We start from the raw sequence: 27,813 nt of genomic DNA, 5'->3' as shown, positions 1-27,813 counted from the left end.
TTTCTTCCCTTTCCCCTTTCTGCTTGTAGATCAGGGTGATGATGCCTTTCCTCATGGACTCTGACATGCTGCCTTCCAGAAGCATACTCTCGTACACTTCCAGCAGGTCTGGGCCCATCCAGTCCCACAGAGCCGAATACAACTCAACCGGTAAGCCGTCGCTTCCGGGAGTTTTACTCGTCTCGAAGGACCTGACGGCCTTTGTCAGCTCATCCAGAGTTAGCGGTTTGTCCAGGTTTTCCAGCTCGCTGTCGCCTATGACCTCCGTGATGGTCGACAGGAAGGTCTGGGAAACAGTGCTATCTGTTAGCTTCAAGTCATACAGTCCGGCATAAAAGGATTGGCTGATCCTCAGGATGTCAGACCGCGATGACTTTACAGAGCCATCTTCTTCCTTCAGGCTGCTGATCACAGAGGTCTCTCTGTGCACCTTTTGGAAGAAGAAGCTTTTCATCCTGCTCCACGGAGCGGACTCTGGAACGGAAGATAACCTTGGAGGCCTCCGAGGTGTAGAGCGAGGCTTGCTGGCTCTTCACCTCTTGGAGATCCTCCTTGACATCCACCCCCATCGACTGCAGCTGGAGCAAATTTTGCATACTTTTCTGGAGCCTGGACATGGCTCCTCGTCCCTCTCTCACCTTTTGAACGCCCTTGAGGATGAAAAACCTCTTGATATTCCCCTTGATTGCTTCCCACCAGAGATGTGGGGCCTCAAAGAGGGGTTTCACGGTTCTCCAACCTTTGTAATCCCTCCTGAGTTCCTCGAGGTTCTCAGGGGTCAGCAGTTTTACATTCAGCTTCCATGTCCCCCTGCCGACCCCCTGGTTTTCCTGCAGGTGGCAGTCGGCCAGTAGGAGGCAGTGGTCAGAGAAGAACACCGGCCTTACGTCGGTGGACCTGACCGTGAAAGCACGGGACACAAAGAAGAAGTCTATCCTGGAGCGGACGGGCCCGTCTGGCCGTGACCATGTGTATCTACGCTGCGCTCCGTCTGCAGGGTTGCTGCAGACGTCGAGCAGCTTGGCGTCTTTTACCGTTTCCATCAGGAGTCTGGACGCAGCGTCTAGTTTGCTGTTGGCTCTGCTGGATCGTCCAGCCGCATCGATGATGCAGTTGAAGTCACCGCCCAGGATGACCGGCTTGGAGGTGGCCAACAGCAGTGGGAGTTGCTGAAGGACTGCCAGCCGCTCCCTTTTTACGGCCGGGGCGTACACGTTAATGAGTCTGAGAGGGGTGTTTTTGTATTTGACGTCTGCTACGAGGATGTGCCCGCCCACCACCTCCTTAACGTCGGAGATGGTGAAGTTGCCTCCCCGCAGCAGAGTACCCAGGCCGGAGGAGCGGCAGTCGTTTCCTCCTGACCAGATGGATGGCCAGTGTGACCACCAGCTCGACCAGCGCCTGTAGTTGCTGAGGTGCGGAATTCCGCACTCCTGCAGGAACAGTAGGTCGGCTTTCACATTTGCTAAGTAGCCGAGTGTGGCTACACACCGCAAAGTATCTTTTATGCTTCGCACATTAATGGATGCAATTTTAAACCCATTGTAAAAAGGTAGATTTACCAGTCTCAGAGTCCAGAGTCTATACAGTTGGCTGTTCCAGCTGTTGGATGTTCCCCAGCATGCCGGTGGTGCTCGCAAACTGTTGCACAGTTGCAGGGCTGAGAAAATTGTCCTGGTCCGCACTGGCCCCGTGAACTTGATGCAGATGCATGGGGGGGGGGGTGTAGCCCTGGCGTTCGTTGTGGCAGTCAGTAGGTGTTGGGGTTGCAGGCCGGTCTTCGCCTGGGTTGTTGCTGCTTGTTACTTTCGGGGGTTGGTCTGTGACCTTGTTTTCGATGTCCGGCGTTTGGTGGCCGTTGGTCATATTGCTGTTCCCATGAGCCAGGGGTTGATTGTCTCGGCGGGTTTTATTTTCTTCCCGGTCTGTGGTCTGGGGGGGTCTGTGCCTCCCGTTCCAAAGTGGTGCTTTGTCTCTTTATTTGAGGCCGATTCTGGTCTTGTTTTCCCTCATCGGAGGAGGTGTCGGCGCTCAGTCCGCTGGCTGAAAGGTGCCGCTTTTTGCCACTTCCCATCGGGGGGTTCTTCAGTTTGTTTTTTTTGTTTTCTCTTTCGTTTGTCTCTGTTCACTGTTTCCCAGGGCTGTTTATTCTTTGTCCCATCCTCTTCCATTGAGTGTTCCTCGTCAGATGAGGCTGGGGTTGGGTTGTCAGGAGGTGCTGGGGCCTCCCCTTTTTGTTGGGGGCCCTTCTGTTGCTTTTCCGCATTCTGTGCCGTGGTGTCTTTTTCGGTGGCGGGTGTATGCACCTCCTCTCTGGTCGCCTTTTTAACTCCGCTGCTGATGATTTGAGCATATGTCGCCCCGCGTTTCGGGCAGGCCCTGTAAAGATGGCCGGCCTCCCCACACAGGTTGCAGCACTTGTCTTCTTTGCAGTCCTGAGTCGTGTGTCCCTCCTGCCTGCAGTTTTTGCAGAAGGTCACACTGCAGTTCGCGGCAACATGCCCCGTTTTGCCACAGGTGTGGCATACTCGTGGCTGTCCCACGTAGTAGAGGTAGCCACGATTTCCTCCAATGGCGAAACTGGAGGGGGGATGCAGGATGGTTCCGTTGCCGTCTGTTTTCAGAGTCACCTTGATCTGGTGCTCACTTGTCCAGATGCCGAAGGTGTCTTTCACTTGCACGCTGTCACTTTTCAGCTCAGCGTACCTGGCGAGGAACGTGAGCACATCAGACACGGGGACGTGGGGGTTGTACGTGTGCAGTGTAACAACCTGGTTTTGCTGTGACGATAGCGTAAACAGAGTGTTATAACCTGCCTACTTACGATTGGCTGGGGACTAATGACTATCCCACAATCCTATGAGAGTATGAACTTCCCCAATGAGGGGGGCGGAGAAACTCCTAGTATAAATAAGCTGGCCAGTTCAGGAACCAGCAGGAAGGAGAAGGTAGCAAGGGAAGTTACTGCTACTGTTATGTATATATTGTTATAGTAAATAAACGTTATTATTTTGTATCCTTAAAACTCGTGCTGGATTCTTCGTGGCCCTTACAAAACTGGCGACGAGGATGGGATTCCTTGGACTTTGGGAGGGAGGGATGTTATAACCTGCCTACTTACGATTGGCTGGGGACTAATGACTATCCCACAATCCTATGGGAGTATGAACTTCCCCAATGAGAGGGGCGGAGAAACTCCTAGTATAAATAAGCTGGCCAGTTCAGGAACCAGCAGGAAGGAGAAGTTAGCAAGGGAAGTTACTGCTACTGTTATGTATATATTGTTATAGTAAATAAACGTTATTATTTTGTATCCTTAAAACTCGTGCTGGATTCTTCGTGGCCTTTACAAAACAGAGGCTCCGCGGTCAGGATAGACAGGGGGCTCTGGTTACCTTTTTCTTTGAAGACGTTCAGGAATTTGATGCACGCTGCGACACTCTTGAAGGTGACATCAAAATATCCATTGTTGGGGAAGTTTTGCAAGCAGAAGATATCTGTTGCTTTAAACCCACAACACTCGAGCAGCACCCGCTTCACGAAGAGTTTCCGGTCCACAGGTGACTCTCCTTCCGCTTTCTTCACTGTGACTCGGACAGTGTTTCGCACTCCCCAGCCTGGTGGTCGGGATGCAGCTGCATCCATAGCTCGTACATTGAGTCTGAACTGTATCGGCGTTAGGCCTAAACCAGAGGCTTAGACCAGCATGTAGATCCACCAATAGCAGCCGAGCTCCAAACGTTTCCTCTTTGACAACTTCAATCCCTCCGAGTTCTCCAATCCACGATCGACATCGAAATCCTCAGCTTCCGTCGATCAAACGATACTACACTTGATCTTAGCCAAAAGGCCGAGAAGAGGGACAGCTGCCCAGACACCCAAAGTGCTATGCAAAGACTTTATCCCTAGATGGGGAGTTCCAGCTAGCATTGACTCAGACAATGGATCCCACTTCACAGGTGCTGTTTGTAAGGAAGTCTGTAAACTACTAAACATTAACTGGAATTTACACTGTCCTTATCATCCACAATTATCAGGACAAGTGGAACGTGTGAATCGAACTTTGAAAGAAAGACTGTCTAAATACAGCCAGGAAGGCATGAATTGGGTCCAAGCTTTGCCAATAGTATTATGTAGTATTAGAGCTACACCAAACAGAACAACAGGCCTGAGTCCATTTGAAATCATCACAGGCAGACCAATGTCTCTGCCAGGAACTATTGACTTGTGGAAAGCAGACTGTCATTTAATGAGTGATGCTTTGCTGTCTTACTGTCAAGATCTAACAAATGCAGTTAGCTCTGCTTCTCAACAGGTGTTAGCTGCGTGGGGAGATCCTCCAGAAGGTGGGCACGACCTGGTGCCTGGTGAAGAAGTGTATGTTAAAAAGCTGCAAAAGGAACCCTTAGGATCAAAGTGGGAAGGTCCTTTCGTAATCCTTCTCACCACCCAATCCGCTGTGAAGTTAAAAGGAAAGAAAAATTGGATTCACGCATCACACGTGAAGCGTGCGTACAAGTAAAATGTTGCCGCAATTTTAATTTTCAGTTATTTGATTGGCTTTGTGAATGTTGTACCAGAACTGAATAAGAACACATTCCTTTACACATCTAAGGTATATGTAAAAACTTTAATATTTCCAATTGTTGGGTATGCATTGCAACCCCTACTAACTCAGGGGAGGGTATTCCCTTTCTAACTATTCCCTTTAATGCTTCAGAAACGGCAGAATGGTACATCAAGCAAAGTGTCCCTCACTCTGTGGTGATCCGTTCTGGAGCATATTCATGTGGAAAAGGAAGGTTCCAGATTCGCATCCAAAAATATATTAACTTATGGAAATCTGCAGGTTATCCACTAAATACCTTTTCAGGATGGCACCAACTTAAAAATAACCCTGACCAAAAACCTCAACATCTTAACCTCCCAACTAATAGTAAACAAAAAGGATCAATTTTCTTCATCAGTAAGAACCCTAAAGGGATACAAATGGGTAATAGTGTTTGTACTAATTATGTAGATGTTAACACAACTTATAAATGTACAAACGATCTCTTACAAAGAGTTCTGCGGTCCTCAAGGATAACAAGCATACCTAACCTCAAAAATAATAAAACATTCGAAGACCGATGGTTCTTAGAAAATATTTACTTATATTCTGCTTATAATGGAACTTATTTTATTTGTGGTAATAAAGCATATCCCTGGCTCCCAACATCCTGGTCAGGATCTTGCTATTTAGGATACATTGTACCGGCCATTCGTCATGTGATTAATCTCCCTCATGTTTCAGAAACAGTTGCGCGAAGAAATAAACGTTCCATTACCTTAAAAGATGCAATTTATGCTAGAATGATTCCTTTCTATCGGGAAATGAGGATGGAGACTAAATTGAATAAAATAACAACCATCATACAAAACGTAGCAGATTACACCGCCACTGCCCTAGATAAAATGTCTGACGAAATGCGAGCAATTCGAACCGTAGTATTACAAAATCGAATGGCACTTGACTATGTGCTAGCCGAAAAAGGTGGCACCTGCGCCCTGATTGGTGCAGAGTGTTGCACTTTCATTCCCGATAACTCTAAAGAAGTTAAAGATTTGGCATTACATATCCAAAAAGAAATCAAAAAACTTGATCCACCCCAATTTATCGCTCTCTGGGATTAAATTTGCGAGTGGCTTGGACACACTGGAATGTCCACAATAAGAATAATCCTATTCTCCTGTGTAGCAGTATTCATCATTTACATAACATACCAATGTGCTAAGTGCATAAAAAAACTATTCGCTAAACGCAGGGGACCAACTATCAGAATGATTCAAACTAACCCAACTGTACCCGGAATTGATGAACTTGAGCTGAAATACTATTATTGAAATGTTACTGATCAATCAACTATTTGACTATTATTAACATATTGTATCATTTATTAATACTGAATCAGTAGATCAAATTTGATTAATTTATTAATTATAATAATTATTTTGACTGTATTATTAACATATTGTATAATTTATTAATACTGAATCAGTAGGGTCAAATTTGATTAATTTATTAATTATAATAATTATTTTGAAATGCCTGTTGCAATGTTAAGTGTCCATTCTATTGTTTAAAACTGCAATGACAATATGAATGAGTTATTCTTTGCGCTTTTACCTGTCCTATCGTATTAAGGATGTCTTTTATCTTATGGTGATATATCTCACTTAATTTTTCGATTTATCAAAGGGCCGATTGTAGAAGCCAGGTATTTCGAATACAACTAGTATAGGTAAAAGATAGCTGTTTAAGCATAAATATTAAGCCCTAGTTTTAAATACTCATTTAAAAATGAGAATTTTAGCACACATAAATTCAGGTCTTCAATAGATACATGAAACAGCATAAAATTCCATCATAGATTATAACAGTACAGTTGCAAGACAATTTGACACTGCTTGTGCTAATTGTCAAGGACAAAGACTGAATACCATAGCAACATGAAGGCACCATTGTTCACAGTGCAGATAACAGCTAAACTAGCTTAAAACCAGTCTATTGCTGGTAAAGATTAGCAGAATATCACATTCCATAACATGTAGACATGAAACAATTAAAAGCTGATGTTGCACATTGAAGATAGACGGCTTGCCATCAAATCAAATGTGTTTGAGTCTAACCCAAACCAATCAGGATTATATTGGGGTGTGATTAGATGATTTAAGACAGATATGAAAGTGTATAACTGAAAAGTTTCCGGCCGTCATTTTAGAGTCTTTCTGTAGTGTCTTTGTGTTGTATTGTCTGTCCTTAATTGCTGTCTTTGATTCTCTTAGTCGTTCTGTTAGTGAGTCTTTGTGTTGTGCTGTGTTGTCTTTCTGTTAGTTTGTGAGATGTCTTTTGGGGGTTCTGTCTTTGTGTTAGTCTGTGTTAGTGGTGTAGTGCACTTTTGACTTTGAGTTTGAGTTTAACTTGAAGATTAGCTCTCTCTCTCTTCATGTTTCATTGCCAGACTTTGAAGTTACTTTTGAGCTGTCTGCCTAAGCAAAAAAGATAATGTCTGTAATTCTCTGAAAGCTTCGAATTGTCTACAAATTGCCTTTTAAATGACTTTCAAATTGTAATCAAGCGACTACAAATAAAACAATTATTTTTGGCACCTGAGAAGTTTTAACTTAAATTTCTGCTGAGTCCCAGTATTCGCAAAGTGCTACTGGTAACCGAATAGCAGAAATAAATTCCTTCAACTTTACACAGTTGAATAATACTAGGAATTCAACAACTTGGCGTAGTCCAGAAATATTAAATCTTACAACTTGTCGTATTCCGCCAGGACTTTGATTCATCAACTAAGCTTCCCCCAAACTTGGCGTAGTTCGGCAAGTTAAGATCCCTTCAAAATACAAGATTTCAACAATTACCCAGTACCAAATCCAATATGGCCTCGCCTCTTGTTGGCCTATCTACATACTGTGTCAGGAAACCCTCCTGCACACATTGGACAAAAACGGACCCATCTAATGTACTCGAACTATAGCGTTTCCAGTCAATATTTGGAAAGTTAAAGTCCCCCATAACAACTACCCTGTTGCTCTCGCTCCTATCCAGAATCATCTCTGCAATCCTCTCCTCTACATCTCTGGAACTTTTCGGAGGCCTATAGAAAACCCCAACAGGGTGACGTCTCCTTTCCTGTTTCTAACCTCAGCCCAAACTACCTGAGTAGACGAGTCCTCATCAAACGTCCTTTCTGCCACCGTAATACTGTCCTTGACTAACAATGCCACCCCTCCCCCTCTTTTACCACCTTCCCTGAGCTTACTGAAATATCTAAACCCTGGCACCTGCAACAACCATTCCTGTCCCTGCTCTATCCATGTCTCCGAAATGGCCACAACATCAAAGTCCCAGGTACCAACCCATGCTGCAAGTTCACCCACCTTATTCCGGATGCTCCTGGCATTGAAGAAGACACACTTTAAACCACCTTCCTGCCTGCCGGTACACTCCTACAACTTTGAAACCCTACTCATGACCTCACTACTCTCAACCTCCTGTATACTGGAGCTACAATTCAGGTTCCCAAGCCCCTGCTGAACTAGTTTAAACTCTCCTGAAGAGCATTAGCAAATTTCCCCCCCAGAATATTGGTACCCCTCTGGTCCAGGTGCAGACCATCCCGTTTGTAGAGGTCCCACCGACCCCAGAATGAGCCCCAATTATCCAGAAATCTGAAACCCTCCCTCCTGCACCATCCCTGTAGCCACGTGTTCAACTCCTCTCTCTCCCTGTTCCTCGTCTCGCTATCACGTGGCACGGGTAACAACGCAGAGATAATAACTCTGTTTGTACTAGATCTAAGTTTCCACCATAGCTCCCTGAATTCCTGCCTTACATCCCCATCCCTTTTCCTACCTATGTTGTTGGTACCTATGTGGACCACGACTTGGGGCTGCTCCCCCTTCCCCTTAAGGATCCCGAAAACACGATCCGAGACATCACGCACCCTGGCACCTGGGAGGCAACACACCAACCGTGAGTCTCTCTCGTTCCCACAGAATCTCCTATCTATCCCCCTAACTATGGAGTCTCCAATGACTAATGCTCTACTCCTCTCCCCCCTTCCCTTCTGAGCAACAGGGACAGACTCTGTGCCAGAGACCTGTACCCCATGGCTTAACCCTGGTAAGCCCCCCCCCCCCAACAGTATCCAAAGCGGTATACTTGTTACTAAGGGGAACGGCCACAGGGGATCCCTGTACTGACTGCTTCCTCCCAGCCCCTCTCACCATCACCCATCTATCTTTATTCTTCGGAGTAACTACATCCCTGAAGCTTCTATCTATGACCACCTCTGCCTCCCGAATGATCCGATGTTCATCCAGCTCCAGCTCCAGTTCCCTAACGCGGTTTCTGAGGAGCTGGAGATGGGTGCACTTCCCACAGATGAAATCAGCAAGGACACTGACAGCGTCCCTCACCTCAAACACTCTGATGGAGGAACATTGCACCAGCTTCCCTGCCATCCCCTCTAGATAAAAAAGAAAGAAAGAGCTTACCTGTTATTCACTCCCCTTCTCAGCAAGCACTCACTCAGCAACCTCTGCGCCCCGCACGATAACACCTGAGGGAAAAGAAAAGAAAAACTACTTACCAGTCACCAGCCAATCCCTTACCTGCAGGCTGTGACTTCACGGTTCAACTTTCCACTTCTACCTGCCCTCGAGCCTTCTTATCGGCCAACATCACGATGTCAAGGGCGCGTTCCTCATAGGGGGTAATGACTCTGATGTCCGGATCCCCGCCGCCCGTCTGGCCCTTTTCCCGCCCTGTTATGGGACAACTTCTGCGCAGACAGAGCTGGGGGCATTGTGAACCGCCGCTTGCTGCATCCGGGGTGGGGTGAGGGGGCCCTGGCAGGTGGCGAGGTGCCAGCCGCTGGGTGGGGGGGGGGGGGGGGGGTGGGGGTACCGGTGGTCTAGGTGGCAGGCGCGACTGATGCCTGGGTGTAGCGTTAACTCACCCCTGCGGCCCACTGGAGGTCATTGGCCTTCCTCCGACGGCAGGTCTCCTGCTCACTCTGCCCAAACTGACGGTTGCTGTCACTGCCTCCCAGGCAGCATTGGCGGCCCTGTTGCTGGTCCTCCAACTCCTCGGGGGAACAGGGGCCCGGGATTCTCCGAAATCCCGGCTAAGTGTTTGATGCCGGTGTTAACGGGCCTCTTGGCCCAGCGATTCAGCGGCACACAGGGAGCCAGCACGGCGCCCAAATGCGGCCCTGCCGGCGCGGGTCCGCACATGTGCGCAGCGGCCGTTTCCGCGCTGGGCCGCGCAACAGTCAGTGTTCTCATGATTTGGGTTCTTTGTGTTGCTGTGGTGGTAGATGACTCACCAAAGAGATCTTGCGGTTTGTGTGTTTAAACATAAGCACCTTTGTTGGTAGATTTTAACCATTTACAGTTCATAGTACGGCCATGGATGGTGTTGCTGGCAACGTGCGGCCTAGCTGCTTCCAGAGCGTTCTTCTAGAATGTTTTCCGACCATGTGATGACATGGGTCTCACCGTGGCCAGTGCCACTCTCCAGCCCCACGTTAATCCTTGCTCTGCCGAGCATCTTACATTATAACGTATGCAGGCGCAAGCCATCGCAAGGCGGTGCTGGCCTTGGAAAGGGTCCACCATCTCTGGTCAGATCCCTTGGGGAGTATTTTGAGCAGTTTTGGGCCCTGTATCTAAGGAATAAGGATCCAGAATAGGTTCACGAGAATAATCCCTGGAATGAAGAACTTGTCGTATGAGGAACGGTTGAGGACTCTGGGTCTGTACTCGTTGGAGTTTAAAAGGATGAGGGGGGATCTTATTGAAACTTACAGGAGACTGCGAGGCCTGGATAGAGTGGACGTGGAGAGGATGTTTCCACTTGTAGGAATAACTAGAACCAGAGGACACCATCTCAGACTGAAGGGACGATCCTTTAAAACAGAGATGAGGAGGAATTTCTTCAGCCAGAGCGTGGTGAATCTGTGGAACTCTTTGCCGCAGAAGGCTGTGGAGGCCAAATCACTGAGTGACTTCAAGACAGAGATAGATAGGTTCTTGATTAATAAGGGGGATCAGGATGCTTTTCTAATTGGAGGGTTGTGACCAGTGGTGTTCCACAGGGATCAGTGCTGGGACCTTTGCTGTTTGTAGTATATATAAATGATTTGGAGGAAAATGTAACTGGTCTGATTAGTAAGTTTGCAGACGACACAAAGGTTGGTGGAATTGCGGATAGCGATGAGGACTGTCAGAGGATACAGCAGGATTTAGATTGTCTGGAGACTTGGGCGGAGAGATGGCAGATGGAGTTTAATCCGGACAAATGTGAGGTAATGCATTTTGGCAGGTAGGGAATATACAGTGAATGGTAGAACCCTCAAGAGTATTGAAAGTCAAAGAGATCTAGGAGTACAGGTCCACAGGTCATTGAAAGGGGCAACACAGGTGGAGAAGGTAGTCAAGAAGGCATACGGCATGCTTGCCTTCATTGGCCGGGGCATTGAGTATAAGAATTCGCAAGTCATGTTGCAGCTGTATAGAACCTTAGTTAGGCCACACTTAGAGAATAGTGTTCAATTCTGGTCGCCACACTACCAGGATGTGGAGGTTTTAGAGAGGGTGCAGAAGAGATACCAGAATGTTGCCTGGTATGGAGGGCATTAGCTATGAGGAGCGGTTGAATAAACTCGGTTTGTTCTCACTGGGACGAAGGAGGTTGAGGGGAGACCTGATACAGGTCTACAAAATTATGAGGGGCATAGACAGAGTGGATAGTCAGAGGCTTTTCCCCAGGGTAGAGGGGTCAATTACTAGGGGGCATAGGTTTAAGGTGAGAGGGGCAAGGTTTAGAGTAGATGTACGAGGCAAGTTTTTTACGCAGAGGGTAGTGGGTGCCTGGAACTCACTACCGGAGGAGGTAGTGGAAGCAGGGACGATAGTGACATTTAAGGGGCATCTTGACAAATACATGAATAGGATGGGAATAGAGGGATACGGACCCAGGAAGTGTAGAAGATTGTAGTTTAGTCGGGCAGCATGGTCGGCACGGGCTTGGAGGGCCGAAGGGCCAGTTCCTGTGCTGTACATTTCTTTGTTCTTTGTTCTTTTGTAATGGGGAGAAGGTAGGAGAATGGGGATGAGAAAATATCAGCCATGATTGAATGGCGGAGCAGACTCGATGGGCCGAGTGGCCTAATTCTGCTCCTATGTCTTATGATTTTATGGTCTAACACACAAGAGAGAACCATTCTGTGCTCACTTAAAGCCTGACCCTCAGTCGTGCCACATCGTAGAATCGCCACGTTGCAGAAGGAGGCCATTCAGCCCATCGAATCTGCACCAACCCTCCAAAACATCACCCTACCTAGGCCCACTCCCCCACCCTATCCCCATGACCCTCACCTAACCTTTAGACACCAAGGGGCAATTTATCATTTCCAGTCCACTTAACCTGCACATGTTTGGACTGTGGGAGGAAACCGGAGCACCCGGAGGAAACCCACGCAGACACGGGGAGAACGTGCCGACTCCGCACAGACAGTGACCCAGGCTGGGAATCGAACCCGGGACCCTGCCAATGTGAGGCAGCCGTGTCCCTCCGACTTGTCACTCTCTAATTGTTCGTGTTGGTCTTTTTAAGAAAAGGAATTAGACTCGCAGTCGACGTCAGATTTTGCCTCCCTTATTTTTTTTGACCGAATTGCCAGGCAGAATTTCTCTTCCAGTAGAACCACCTTAAATAATCAAATGTGGTGCTCAGAACAAAATGACAATGGAGAATCTGTGAGGCCAACTTTGTGCTGATGAATCTCCCAATTCCTGATTAGCGAGAGCGGTGACCTTTTCTCCTCTGCCAGGAAACCTCATCAATCGCTGAGAGAGAAATTATTTCAAGGAAGCTGCTTGAATTAAAGGAATATTGAAGAGTTTAGGGAGCAAGAGGAAAGAGTGAAGGTTTGACATGTTCCTCGGATTCTGGGCAATGACAAAGAATAGTGAAGCACAGAAGGAAGACATTTGGCCCATCATTTGGCCCATCATTCCTGTGCTGGCCCTTTGAGAGAGCTATCCAATTCATAGGATCGTAGAATAGAGACGGCACCCTACTTAGGCCCACTACCCCACCCTACCCCCCCTAACCCGGGTTTTCGAATAAAAATATTTTATTGAGGCATATATAATTTATTTTTATTTTTTAATAAATTCAGAGTACCCAATTAATTTTTTTCCAATTAAGGGGCAATTTAACGTGGCCAATCCACCTACCCTGCACATCTTTGGGTTGTGGGGGTGAGACCCACGCAGACACGGGGAGAATGTGCAAACTCCACGCGGACAGTGACCCAGAGCTAGGATCGAACCTGGGACCTCGGCGCCGTGAGGCAGCAGTGCTAACCACTGCGCCACAGTGCTGCCCTGGCATTTATAATTTTAACATCTTAACCAAAGAGATCCAACACACACAAAAACCCCACAATAACATACCCCCCCCCCAGCATAGGCCCTAACTACCCATACATTAGATTCCCCACCCTTATTCGTCACTTCCATGCCCCCCCCCCCCCTCCCCACCCTGCCACCCCCTAACCCGAGTTAACCTGTACATCTGCGTACAGTGTGGGGCAATTTTTATCACGGCCAATCCACCTAACCTGCACATCTGTGGACTGCCTGATGTGCTCACCACATGGGGGCTGGTAACAGTGTGGGTGAGATGACAGACTCCGCACAGGCAGTGACCCGATGTCGGAATCGAACCTGGGACCCTGGCGCTGTGAGGCCGTGGGCCCATCAAATCGTTTCGCTCAGGCATTTAACTGGACGTTATCGGGCCCTCCCCGGGACCAATGACAGCAGGCCAATCAGAGCCCAGCAACTCTGCTGAAGGGGAGGCAGCGGCTGCAGCTGGTACGATGCCCACCAGTGTTTGTGGACTGTCGCTGGATCCCAGGCCGCAGTTGAGTGATGGCAGGATGAGGGGGTGGGGGGTGGGGGGGGGGGGGGGGTGCAGCCACAGGGTGGGTGTCATGAGAGAGGAGTGTCGACAGCAAGGGCAGGAGGCACGGCGGCACAGTGGTTAGCACCGCTGCCTCACAGGGACCCGGGTTCAATTCCGACCTCGGGTGTCTGTGCGGAGTCTGCACGTTCTCCCCGTGTGCGCGTGGGTTTCCTCCGGACGCTCCGGTTTCCTCCCACAGTCCAAAGATGTGCGGGTTAGGTGGGGTTACGGGGACAGGGCGAGTGAATGGGCCTAACTAGGGAGCTCTTTTGGAGAGTCGGTGCAGACTCGATGGACCGAATAGCCTCCTTCTGCACTGTAGGGTTTCTATGAGGTTGGCTCTCAGAGGCAAGGCCCCCCATTGACGCCGGTTCCCTCGATTGGACACCAAGTGCCTTTGAACGATGGATTCCCCCACCCTCCCGCCCACACACCACCACTGGGAGCTGCCCAATAATCCCACATGTTCTCGCTACGTGCTCACCACATGGGGGCTGGTAACAGTGGTGGTGAGATGAGATCCATTAATTGGGAATGAATTACCCACAAGATTGTGAAATGGCGGTGAGCTGGGCGTGGGCCATGGAGTTAATTGGGGTGATGCTGGGGGTAGTTGGCAGGGTCTCCACCCACTAGTCTCCTTGCCCTCTTCCCAACGAACCTGCCATGCATGGGGGTTGGGCATTAAATCTGTCGCCTTTTCCATTTCAGTCGGCGCTTCCCAACCTTTTACCAGTCATCCTGTTACCAGCAAAGCCTGCTTGCTTTTTGTCAAGCGGAGTGTTACACCATCTCCCACTCATTCATTTACTTATTTATTTGAACCAAACAGTGCGACTTTGAAAGAGTGAAACCCGAATTCTCGCTAAAGTGACGCAGCGATGACAGGCACACTTCCTGCTCCGGGGGCGGCCGATCCGATCCTCCAGGGCTGGTTTCAGCTGATCCTGGATGAGCTTTCCCCGACCGGTGGGGTGGAGGATGTGACGTCGATACCCCGGTGGCTGGGCTCCGGTCATTGCCTCCCAGGACTTTCCGCCAAGTCTCTGGCTCGTCACAAGCTGTGAAAATGATCGGCAATTTGAATTATTTTTCAGGCTTTTCCATTTCCGACAAGGTCTGCGTTGACCTCAGACCGACCCCGATGACGCTGTGATTCTAAATCCTTCCCAATAATCATCTCCAGGCCACTCATTTCATTCGCTCCTCTCATAGAATCCCTACAGTGCACAAGGAGGCCATTCGGCCCATCAACAGAAAGAGTACCCTACTTAGGCCCAACCCCACCCTAGCCTCATAACCCCACCTAACCTTTTTGGACACTAAGGGCAATTTATCAAGACCAATCCACCTAACCTGCACATCGTTGGACTGTGGGAGGAAACCGGAGCACCCGGAGGAAACCCACGCAGACACGGGGAGAACGTGCAGACTCCGCACAGACAGTGACCCAAGGCCGGGTCCCTGGCGCTGTGAGGCAGCAGTGCTAACCACTGTGCCGCTGCGCCGCCCTCTCTTCAGGAAGATGACTTGATTCTGGGCTGATGTTCCAGCCTCCTTAAGTTTAACTGAATGACAACTCATTTCCAGACAGGCTGGTCGCAGCGCACAACCTAGAACCAATGTCTAAACCTATTGCTGAAGACTTGGACCATGGGTCCTCTGCCCTTGTCCTTCTAGGTGGCAGAGTCATGGGCTTGGATGGGGCTGTCGAGGGAACAGGTTGCCACAGTGCGCACACTGCTGCCATTGGAGGGGGTGAACACGTCGGAGGGTGGATGGGCTGTTGTCTTGGATGCCGCCGAGCTTCGCGGGTGTCATTTCAGACAAACGCACCAACTGAAGGGGTTGTCTAGCCGCCCAGGGGAAAGAGGCAGGGAGGGGAGCGAATGGAAAATGCCTGCTCTTTGTAATTTTCCTGTTTGGTTACTCACCTTTTTTCCAAAGCCATCACGTGGAGGACGATCCCCATCAACGTTGCTGATTCCATCCAGTGAACGGACTGCAATAAAGGAGCAGAGATCCACATCAGATCACATTGAGAGTCACAAAATTCCCTTCTGAAAACTCCTACCCAATCTGCTTCCGACAGCGCCTTCCAGATCACAACAACGCGCTGTTTGACTTGGCGATTCCCTTACTTACTTCATCAAAACCCTTTAATACGGGCATCAGATCTCCAGAAAAGTTTCATTAAAATAACATATTCGTGTTATTACTGGCCGGCGAATGCGGAGAAGGTGCGGAGCTGGAGTAGAGAGAGGCGGAGGCTTCGTGGGTTCGGATGGAGGGGGGGGGTTCTTCTAAAGGGTCGGGGTTTGCAGGTGCTGGCAACGGCGTGGCTACCATTCGCCCCGGGGAAGTACTCAGGCCGTCCTGTGGTGGTAGCCACCCTGAGGGATCTGGGGGCAATTCCGACAGCAGTTCAAGTTGAGGGCAGTTTCGAGGGTGATGCCAATAAGAGTGAATCATGGGTTGGAGCCAGGGAGGATGGAGGCGAGATTCCGGGAATGGGAGCAGAAAGGGGTGAAAGAGATGAAGGATCTGTTTTTGGAGGGACGGTTCGCAGGTTTGGAGGAGTTGGGGGTGAAGTATAGGCTCCAGCGTGAGGAGGGCTTCAGGTGTATGCAGGTTTGGAATTTCACAACAAGGTTCTTCCCAAGCTTTCCGGTGGCACTGTCCCCCTCAGTGTTGAAGGAGGTGATGTCGGCGGGCAGGCTGTAGAGTGCGGTAATTTCGGCCATCTATTTTAGGATCATGGAGGAGGACAAGGATTCTATGGAAGGGATTAAGGCCAAGTGGGAGGAAGAGTTGGGGATGGTATTGAAGGATTACCGGGGTCTGGTTTAGCTCAGTGGGCTAGACAGCTGGTTTGTGATGCAGAACAAGGCCAGCAGCGCGGGTTCAATTCCCGTACCGGCCGAGAATTCTGAATTCTCCCTCTGTGTGCTCGAACAGGAGCCGGAATGTGGCGACTAGGGGCTTTTCACAGTAACTTCATTGCAGTGTTAATGTAAGCCTACTTGTGACAATAAAGATTATTTATTTATTGGGCAGCACGGTGACACAGCGGTTACCACAATTGCTTCACAGCTCCAGGGTCCCAGGTTCGATTCCCGGCTTGGGTCACTGTCTGTGCGGAGTCTGCACGTTCTCCCCGTGTCTGCGTGGGTTTCCTCCGGGTGCTCTGGTTTCCTCCCACAGTCCAAAGATGTGCAGGTTAGACGCACTGGCCGTGCTAAATTCCCCTTAGTGTCCAAAATTGCCCTTGGTGTTGGATGGGGTTACTGGGTGATGGGGATAGGGTGGAGGTGTGGGCTTGGGTCGGGTGCTCTTTCCAAGAGCTGGTGCAGACTCGATGGGCCGAATGGCCTCCTTCTGCACTGTAAATTCTCTGAAATCTATTACGGTGCGAAGTTCTGCAAAGTGGTGTCCTGGTCGCAGTTAATGTCGGCGAGGATGAGCCTGTTTGAGGGGGTGGAGGATTGATACGGGAGGCGCCCAGCCAAGGATGTCCATATATTCTGGCCCTGCCCGAAATTGGAGAAATTTTGCGGGGTCGTTTTCAGCACCATGTCTGAGATTCGACACGTGGATTTGGATCCGGGTCTCCTGGAGGCCATATTCGGGGTGTCAGACCTGCCGGAGTTGCAGATTGGGCAGATGTCTTAGCCTTTGCCTCGTTGATCGCTCGCAGGCGGGTCCTGTTGAGGTGGAGGTCAGTTTCTCCCCTGTGTCTCGGTGTGGCTGGGGGATCTAACAGAGTTCCTGTATTTGGAGAAGGTGAAATGTGCTGTGAGAGGGACAGATCCGAGGTTCCACCAGAGATGGGGCTTGTTTCTCTTACATTTTGGGGATCTGGTTGCAGTCAAGGGGTGTGGAGAGGGGGCAGTTCGGGGGAGGAGTGGCATTGGGGTTGGGTTTATTTGTTGTAAAAATGTTGAAAATTTAAATAAATTAAAACAAAAAATATGTACATGAATAAAAACCCTCAATCACCTAAACTTTGTGTCTTCCGGTGATCCACTCTTTGAAGACAATTTGCCTTCCTTAGTCTGTCTAACGCCTGCTTGGTTTTAGACAGTTTGGTGACTGAGTCTCTCTCTCCTCCTATAGCGACTGACTGTGGGAAGAACCTTGTTCTGCTGTTCTGGCAGCGTGCGGGTGAAGGGACCGGAGATAGACTGGGATAATCTTGGCAATTAAGAGAGGGAGACGGGAGTGGTATGGGTACCCAGCAAACACATCACCGTCAGAACGCCTGGCAACAGCAGTCTGCCGATGACCTACTTTCTATAGAAAACATTGTACCCATAAGATATAATTTATTTTTATTCATGGAACGTTGGCCAAGTCCAGCATTTATTGCCCATCCCTAATTGCCCTCGCGGGGGCAGTTAAGATCAACCACATCTCTGTGGGTCTGGAGTCACCTGTAGGCCAGACCAGGTAAGGACGGCAGATTTCCTTCCCTAAAGGAGACATTAATGAACCAGATGTTTTTTTTTACAACAATCGACAATGGTTTCATGCTCATCATTCGACTTTTAATTCCAGATTTTAATTGAATTCAAATTTCACTATCTTATTGAGACTATGTCCACACGCCGGATTCAAGACACTGGCGAAATTCCTGCAAAAAGTGAAACAAATTCATAGCCCTGCAGGGGGCTAGCAGAGATCCGGAGTGAATGTCACGCGTTATTACCAATGATAGCATTTTATTCCTGATAAATTTATTTTTATTATAAAAGGCCGCACCTGGAGTATTGTGCAAAGTTCTGGTCCCCTTATTTGAGGAAAGATGTAGTGACAGTGGAGGCAGTTCAGAGGAGGGTCACTAGGTTGATTCCAGAGATGAGGGTTTGTTGTACGAGGAGAGATTGAACAGTTTAGGCCGATACTCTCGAGAGTTTAGCAGAATGAGGGGAGATCTAATTGAGGTATACAAGATGCTAGAAGGTGTGGGTAAAGTAGACGTGGAGCGGATGTTTCCTCTTGTGGGGCAGTCTAAAACGAGAGGTCATAATCTTAGAATAACAGGTGGCAAATTTAAGGATTTGAGGGAAAACCGCTTCTCCCAAAGGGTTGTGAATCTGTGGAATTCGCTATCCCAGAGTGTGGTGCATGCTGGGACAGTGAGTAAATGTAAGGAGGAGTTAGACAGGTTTTTAATTGGTAATGGATTGAAGGGTTATGGAGAACGGGCAGGACGGTGGAGTTGAGGCCAGGATGGGATCAGCCATGATCACATTGAGGGTGTTAGGCTCGGGAGGCTAAATTACCGACTCCCACTCCTAGATTATGTGTTCTAGGGAGTAGATGCTCTGGCTGATTTCGCAATCCAGCCCTTGGTCTGTAACATTTGTAGGTAGCAGATGAGGAACAGACCAGCCATGATAGAATGGCGGAGCAGACTCAATGGGCCGATTGGCCTAATTCTGCTCCTATATCTTTTTTTAAACATTTAGAAGTACCCAATTCAATCTTTCCAATTAAGGGGCAAGTTAACGTGGCCAATCCACCTATCCTGCACATCTTTTGGGTTGTGGGGGCGAAACCCATGCAGACACGGGGAGAATGTGCAAAATCCACACCGACATTGCTCCTATATCTTATGAACGTATGAACTTATTAATGATATCTAAGCTCCCCCTATGGTGGGATTTGAACTCAAATCTCAGGATCAAGCCGAATAGCATAACAATGATGGTATTGCTACCCTGTCAGGTGTACCCCAGTTTTTCAAGTTTTAATAAGATTTATACAGACGTTGGCAGCAACTATTATATCTACAATGTAAAATGCAACCCCTAGCGAGTGGTACTTAATTCTAAAACAAAGAGGAACTCCAATATCTCATTAGAAGCCGGATGAATAACTTCAGACTTACTCAATGCTCTTTTTCAGGGGTCGCGGTCAGCAACGTCTCCTTTCCAGAATGTTCCATCTCTTCCCTGGTCACATCGTCCACCAGAAAACCCACTTCTTCTTGCTTCAACCCACTCACATATATTACAGGAAGAAAGAAAGGCGTTGCGTCTCTATAGCACCCGTCACAACCTCAAGGTGTCCAAAGCGTTCCACAGTCAATGAAGTATCTTTGAGAAGTCACTTGCTACCGTAGCGGGCATCCGTTTTTGATCCGATACTGCATAAATGCAATCAAATTGCTTAGAAATGTCGCCACAGGTTGCTCCTCGTAGGTTTCACAATGTTCGCAGCCTTTGGATATATTCTGTGAGAGGACAGTCCAACTCTGATTATACTGAAAGCCATGCCCTCTCGAGAAGGACTCCTTCATTCGAAAGTGCCCCAGGCTACATCAGGTGTGCAGCATATGCATAGTCACTCAGGGAACATTGACGCCTCCTTCCCTGCCCTACAACACCTCAACCCATCAGCAAGTTCCCCTCTCCCTTTGTGTGTATTTATCCAGCTTACCCCTGAAATGTATCGATACTATTCACCCCAGCCACTCCCGGTGGGAGCGAGTTCCGCATTCGCACCGCATTTTTCATGATCGGATTTATTAACCATGACGTGGAGATGCCGGCGTTGGACTGGGGTGAGCACAGTAAGAAGTCTTACAACACCAGGTTAAAGTCCAACAGGTTTGTTTGGAATCACTAGCTTTCGGAGCGCTGCTCCTGCCTCAGGTAAGTGAAGAGGTGGGTTACACAAACACATATATAGACACGGCCAATGGTGCAAGACTTTGGATTTATTAGTATTCAACTTAGTAGCTCAATCAGTATTCTCAACGTCTGGATTTAGATCCCCTCCTCTTTAAGTCTCCGATAGATTATGGGTTTATTGATTCATTGACTACTTGATGTTTTTAGGTACTGATTGAGTGCATAGGTAGAGGAGTGGAATTATCCAAAATGACATGACTGTGAAAAGATAGTCATTGTTTCACATAGTGAATTAACTACTGAACTTTAGGGTCTTGTCTGTAGAAATTTATGATGTGGAGATGCCGGCGTTGGACTGGGGTGAGCACAGTAAGAAGTCTGACAACAGCAGGTTAAAGTCCAACAGGTTTGTTTCAAACACTAGCTTTCGGAGCACAGCTCCTTTCATTCACCTGAGGCCCACCGAAAGCTAGTGGGCGGAATTCTCCCCCCCCACGCCGGGTGGGAGAATCGCCGGGGCGCCGCGCGGGTCCCGCCACGCCGCCCCGGTACCCGCACGCGATTCTCCCCCCCCCCCACCACCACCACAAACCGGCGCGGCGAGAATCACGGCTGGCGGCTGGGAGAATCGCCGCTCGCCGTTCGTAACGGGCGAGCGGCGATTCTCCGGCCCGGATGGGCCGAGCGGCCCGCCCAACATGACAGGTTCCCGCCGGCGCCGACCACACCTGATCGCTGCCGGCGGGAACAGTGCGGAAACGCTCGGGGGGGGGCGGCCTGTGGGGGGGGGGTGGAGTGGGGGGTTCCTGCACCCGGTAGGGGGCCTCTAAAGGGGTCTGGCCCACAATCGGTGCCCACCGATCGGCGGGCCAGCCTCTCTGAAGGAGGACCTCCTTTCCTCTGCCGCCCCGCAAGATCCATCCGACATCTTCTTGCGGGGCGGCCGCGGGGAGGACGGCAGCTGCGCATGCGCGGGTTGGCGCCGGTCGATCTGCGCATGCGCGTATGACGTCATTTACGCGACGCCGGCCGCGTCATTTACGCAGTGCCGCTTTTACGCGGCGCCAAGGTCCGGCACGCGTAAATGACGTGGCGCCGCTCCTAGCCCCCCGGGGGCGGGAGAATAGGGGGCTGGGAGAAGCCTCCGACGCAGGAGTGAAACACTCCGGGTTTCACTCGGCCGTCGGGACTTAGTCTCCCGATGGGAGAATTGTGCCCAGTTGGACTTTAACCTGGTGTTGTAAGACTTCTTACTGTAGAAATGTAAACATTATTCCAACGAACGTTCCATGTAATGAATAGATTATTGTATTTCAGTGCATTTAGTAATAAGTATTTATCAAATAATTAGTTACAGCAAGGTCCATGGCCAGCATTGGCATGAGAAACGTGTTCTCGTGAGATGGCGCACGTAAATACTGAATTATTCCTAATGGGCCTCAATAAACCAAATCTTTTAACAGAAATTTAGAGTACCCAATTATTTTTTTCTCCCAATTAAGGGGTAATTTAACGTGGCCAGTCCACCTACCCTGCACATCTTTGGGTTGTGGGGGGTGAAACCCACGCAGACACAGGGAGAATGTGCAAACTCCACACGGACAGTGACCCAGGCCGGGATTTGAACCCGGGTCCTCAGCGCCGCAGTCCCAGTGCTAACCACTGCACCACATGCCGCCTTTCCTCAATAAATCTTAAGTAATGGGCAATGGTTTATTAATAAATCGTCCTCTAGGTAACAGACATCTATTTGAACAAATCAGGAGTTCTCAGCTGAGAATTAGAAACCAATGAGAGTAAATGAGGGATTATACCAGCGATACGGATTCCCTTAAAAGTAAGACCTCGTGGTCAACGTTTTGTTCCTGAATTCTGGCCTTCCTGAATTTTGGAATCATAATCCATTTGTTTATGTTTAAAGTGATTTGTTTATGCCTTTATGTTTAATGCTTTATTGCATGGATCCTTGTATGGATTATTCAGCAAAGGTTCACCAGATTAATTCCCGGGATGGCAGGACTGACATATGAAGAAAGACTGGATCGACTGGGCTTGTACTCACTGGAGTTTAGAATGAGAGGGGATCTCATAGAAAGATCTAAAATCTTGATTCTATACAGCTGCAAGTCATGTTGCAGCTGTATAGAATCTTAGTTAGGCCACACTTGGAGTATCGTGTTCAATTCTGGTTGCCAAACTACCAGAAGGATGTGGAGGCTTTAGAGAGGGTGCAGAAGAGATTTACCAGAATGTTGCCTGGTATGGAGGACATTAGCTATGAGGAGCGGTTGAATAAACTCAGTTTGTTCTCACTGGAACGACGGAGGTTGAGGGGCGACCTGATAGAGGTCTACAAAACTATGAGGGGCATAGACAGAGTGGATAGTCAGAGGCTTTTCCCCAGGGTAGAGGGGTCAATTACTAGGGGGCATAGGTTTAAGGTGCGAGGGGCAAGGTTTAGAGTAGATGTACGAGGCAAGTTTTTTACACAGAGGGTATTGGGTGCCTGGAACTCGCTACCGAAGGAGGTGGCAGAAGCAGGGACGATAGTGACATTTAAGGGGCATCTTGACAAATATATGAATAGGATGGGAATAGAGGGATACGGACCCAGGAAGTGTAGAAGATTGTAGTTTAGTTGGGCAGCATGGTCGGCACGGGCTTGGAGGGCCGAAGGGCCTGTTCCTGTGCTGTACATTTCTTTGTTCTTTGTTCTTTGTTGATGGGACTGGACAGGCTGGATGCGGGAAGAATGTTCCCGATGTTGGGAATGTCCAGAACTAAGGGTCACAGTCTAAGAATAAGGGGTAAGCCATTCAGGACTGAGATGAGGAAGAACTTCATCTCTCAGAGAGTTGTGAATTTTGTGGAATTCCCTCCCACAGAAAGCTGCTGGGGCCGGGTCGCTGGATCTATTCAAGAGGCAGCCGGACGTGGCCCTTGCGGCTAAAGGGATCAGGGGGCAGGGAGAGGAAGCGGGAGTGGGATACTGAATTTGCATGATCAGCCATGATCACATTGAATGGTGGTGTAGGCTCGAAGGGCCGAACGGCCTGCTCCTGCACCTATTTTCTATGTTTCCATGCGCAGGCTAGGTGGATTAGCCATGCAACACTGTCCCTTAGATGCGAAGCAAAAGAATTGGGTACAATTTAAGTATTAAAAATAAACTAAGTTTGCCTGCCACTAGATCAAACCCCCATGTACTACTCGCAATTGGGGTGGGGCTGTGAAATGGACACTGAAATCGAACACTTATCAAGCATAGCCAAAATGGGGCAATGTCTTGGATCTTGACTTTGGGTTCTCGGGAGGATAGGCAGTCATTGAAAACGTGAAATCAAGTTGTACCTGTCAATTTAACGGTTCAAAGTCTAACACATTCCAGTGAGGTTCCCTTGTTATTTTGAGGGACTTTAATACCTTCTCCATTCAAGGTTTAAAAAAATAAATAAAATTTAGAGTACCCAATTCTTTTTTTTCCAATTAAGGGGCAATTTAGCGTGGCCAATTCACCTAACCCGCACATCTTTTTGGGTTGTGGGGGTGAGACCCACGCAGACACGGGGAGAATGTGCAAACTCCACACAGATAGTGACCCGGGGCAGGGATCGAGCCCGGGTCCTCGGCGCCGTGAGGCTGAAGTGCTAACCACTGCGCCGCCGTGCTGCCCTCATTCCAGGTTTTTAAGCGTAAGCCACAATCATTTAGTGCAGGTGATCGACTGCTGGTGGCACTGAGCACACGATCGCCTTTGATAGTTCCGACACCGTAATCAACGTCTACACAAACCAGGGCAAGGTATTGAACTTACTATATATGAGAGGTGGACATCAAATCGCTCCTTTAACTTGGCTATGAGCTGGGTCACTTTCTGCTTTGAACCTCCGTCAAATTCAACAGTCAAGACGTTTAATTCGGCATTGAAGCATTGTAGATTCTCTTTCCAGCAAATCTGGGGAAACATAAATATGACGGTTTAGATACGGATTGGGAAAGTGGGGGTTCAGGGAGTACTGCATGCGACAGACAACTGTCATTAAACACTGGCTACTGCGGTATTTAAAAAAATTTAGAGTGCCCAATTATTTTTTTTTCCAATTTTTTTTTCCAATCCACCTACCCGGCACATCTTTGGGTTGTGGGGGTGAAACCCACACAGACACAGGGAGAATGTGCAAACTCCACACGGACAGTGACCCGGGGCCGGGATCGAACCTGGGACCTAAGTGCCATGAGGCAGCAGTGCTAACCACTGAGACAGTGTGCTGCCCCATTCATTGCTATAATGATCTTTATTGTCCCAAGTAGGCTTACATTGACACTGCAGTGAAGTTACTGTGAAAAGCCCCTAGTTGCCACATTCCGGCGCCTGTTCGGGTACACAGAGGGAGAATTCAGAATGTCCAAATGACCTAACTGCACGTCTTTCGGGACTTGTGGGAGGAAACCGGAACATCCGGAGGAAACCCACGCAGACACGGGGAGAACGTGCCGACTCCGCACAGACAGTGACCCAAGCCGGGAATCGAACCTGGGACCCTGGAGCTGTGAAACAACTGTGCTAACCACTGTGCTACCGCCCGGCCCTGTGTGTTTATTTTAAGGAATTGCAATATCCGGAAACGTGAAATAACAGAAAATGTTGGAAAAACATAGGCAGGTTTGTGCCTTAAGCCAGGGCCCCACCCCGGGGTCCCACCCCCATTCTCATTGCTACAGAGGGGCTGCCATGGGGTATATTGGGCTGCGCATTAGGTTTCTTTTTGATTAAAGGGTCAATGAAAGAGCAGAGAATACGAACAAATGAAATAGCAGCAGAAGTAGGCCATTCGGCCCCTTCAACCTGCTCCGCCATTCAGCAAGGTCAAGAGTGACAGGGAGACACTTGTCTTAGTGAGAAACTAGAAAGGTATTATCCCGATCCCAGACCAGACTCCAAGGTTTTCAAGGATAGCAGACAGAAACCCAATGCTTTGTTTTAATTTGTAAGATTGTGAGGAAAGGATATTTCTATCCAGGAGTGCGTTCACGCACACATAGGAATATAAAGTATAAAACAAACTTTATTATTATCACATTATTAACACTACCCTAACATCACAAAAATATAGCTTACAATTCCCAGCAAAACAATGCTTAACAATGAAGGGAAACTCTTTAACTCCTAACGACCACATTTTTTGTATCTCCAATCAAGCAAAACGAAGTTTTAAATTTGGTTAGCAAACACAGGGTTACCCACTGTACATGTGAATAGTTTTACTTTTAAAAGACAGATTGGAGAGAGAGAGAGAAATCCAGTCAGGAAACAGCCTGCAGATTCTTGTCCGTGTCAGACTACTGCCTAACCTGACGGCCTTTTGCAGAAGCTTCTGTTCTGCTCACAGGTAAACCTAAGCGAACCCAAAAACTGACTGCTTCAGACCCGACCCCTCTCATTCCAACATCATCGTTATCCGACTCAAATCCCATGGTTTCATTAAGTTTAAACACAATGGACGGGATTCTCCCTGCCGTCGCACCCGTTTTCCAGTGCACGTGGCCCTGTCGGCAGTGGGATCCTCCATCCTGCCAGCCGGACAATGGGGTTTCCCACTGTGGGCACCCCCCCCTCCCCCTCTCCGGCCGTCGAGAAATCCGCTGGAGCGCGTGTGCTACCGGTTAAACGCAGATCCTGCTGACGGAGAATCCAGCCCTATGTCTCTAATTATCTATTCCATAGAAATCGTAACAAAAACCCATTAGGCGTTTCTTGTAAACACAATTATGGTTTGAACTAATGATGACCTCACTTTTACGACATCATAATTGCACCATTTGCAGCCACAGTGTCTGTCTTTCTTTTAAACCAGGATTTAAAAAAATATTACTCAGCAGATATATACACAACCTAACACAGGCTTTTAACCCTTACTGCGCCGGATGCACAGAATACAAGATGTATATCCACCAATTTCTTACATTCATCATCCTATTTAAAATTTAAAAAACAGCCACACAGGGGGGGGGGGGGTGGGGTGGGGGGTGGGGGGGGGGGCATTGTTGGAATGCATCAAAATTCATCTAAAATCAAGGTGAATGAAACAAAATATATGTTGGGTGGGAGAAATAGTGAAGAGAAAAGTGTCAAGTCCGTAAGGCACGAAAGAGATCATAAACTGTTTACTACACTTGGAAATTCATCGGCCGTTTCTTCACTGTGGCTGGGTCAACATCCTGGAACTCTCTCCCGAACAGCACAGTGGGTGTACCCACACCTTGAGGACTGCAGCGGCTCAAGAAGGCAGCTGACCCCCACCTTCTGATGGGCAACTAGGGATGGGCGATAAATGCTGATCTAACCAGCGATGCCCGCATCCCGTAAATGAATTTTTAATAAAAACAGTTCTGGAAACTTCCAAGAGTAGTGGGGCGGCACGCTGGCACAGTGGTTAGCACTGCTGCCTCACAGCACCAGGGTCCCGGGTTCAATTCCTGCCTCGGGCGACTGTCTGTGTGGAGTTTTCACGTTCTCCCCGTGTCTGTGTGGGTTTCCTCCGGGTGCTCCGGTTTCCTCCCACAGTCCAAAGGTGTGGCGGGGATAGGGTAAGGACGTTTGCCTAGGTTGGATGCTCTTTCGGCGGGTCAGTGCAAACTCAATGGGCCAAATGGCCACCTTCTGCGCTTTAGGGATTCAATGGATTCTGGTTACAGGAAAAAAGCTCAAACCTCATCCTTGTGGAATCTCACACCTATCGCGTGTGGATCCATTTCAATCAAATAATGCAGGGAGCAGCAGAGTCTCTGTCTCAGCAGTCTGGACTTATAACAAAGGGTCAACCAGTGAAACACGATTCCCTGCACACCTGCTAGTAGCCACTGTCTATCTCTTTGGATAAATAATGGATTTTGGCCAGAGGCATGGAAACTGTTTGTTAACCTGGCTCGTCAATGGGCAACGACACACGATCTAAGCTTCCGATTGTTTTAATGTTACATTCCAAGGGAACCAACTCAGTCTGCTGTTAACTTCCAGCCTGCAACACCAACCTCGGCCTCAAGTCTAGTCCTCCTTGTAGCCTGTTTGCTAGAAGATTCCTGCAGAACAAAGTCTCTACACACTAACCCCATCTCGCTGTGTCACCGCCAACTTTAAAGGAATTGTGTAAACTCTAGTGGAGCCCACCTGAATCTCGATTCCTGTGTGAAGGAACCCTCACTGAGGTCTAACATTCTGGACTCTGGTATTCACCTGAGTTAATATCCAGATCTTTGATGTGTGTGTGTATGTGTGAGAGAGTGTGTGTGAGAGTGTGTGTGTGTGTGTGAATGTGTGTGTGAGTGTGTGTGAGTCTGTGAGAGTGTGTGTGTGAGTGTGTGTGGGTGAGTGTGAGTGTGTGTGTGTGAGTGTGTGTGTGAGTGTGTGTGAATGTGAGTGTGTGTGTGTGAGTGTGTGTGTGTGAGAGAAAGTGTGTGTGAATGTGTGTGTGAGTGTTTGTGTGAGAATGTGTGTGTGAGTGTGTGTGGGTGTGTGAGTGTGTGTGGGTGTGTGAGTGTGTGTGTGTGAGTGTGTGTGGGTGAGTGTGAGTGTGTGTGTGTGAGTGTGTGTGGGTGTGTGAGTGTGTGTGGGTGTGTGAATGTGTGTGTGAGTGTGTGTGTGAA

Source organism: Scyliorhinus torazame, chromosome 25, assembly GCF_047496885.1.
Source record: "Scyliorhinus torazame isolate Kashiwa2021f chromosome 25, sScyTor2.1, whole genome shotgun sequence".
Taxonomy (NCBI): domain Eukaryota; kingdom Metazoa; phylum Chordata; class Chondrichthyes; order Carcharhiniformes; family Scyliorhinidae; genus Scyliorhinus; species Scyliorhinus torazame.
Note: the sequence above shows the minus strand (reverse complement) of the source record.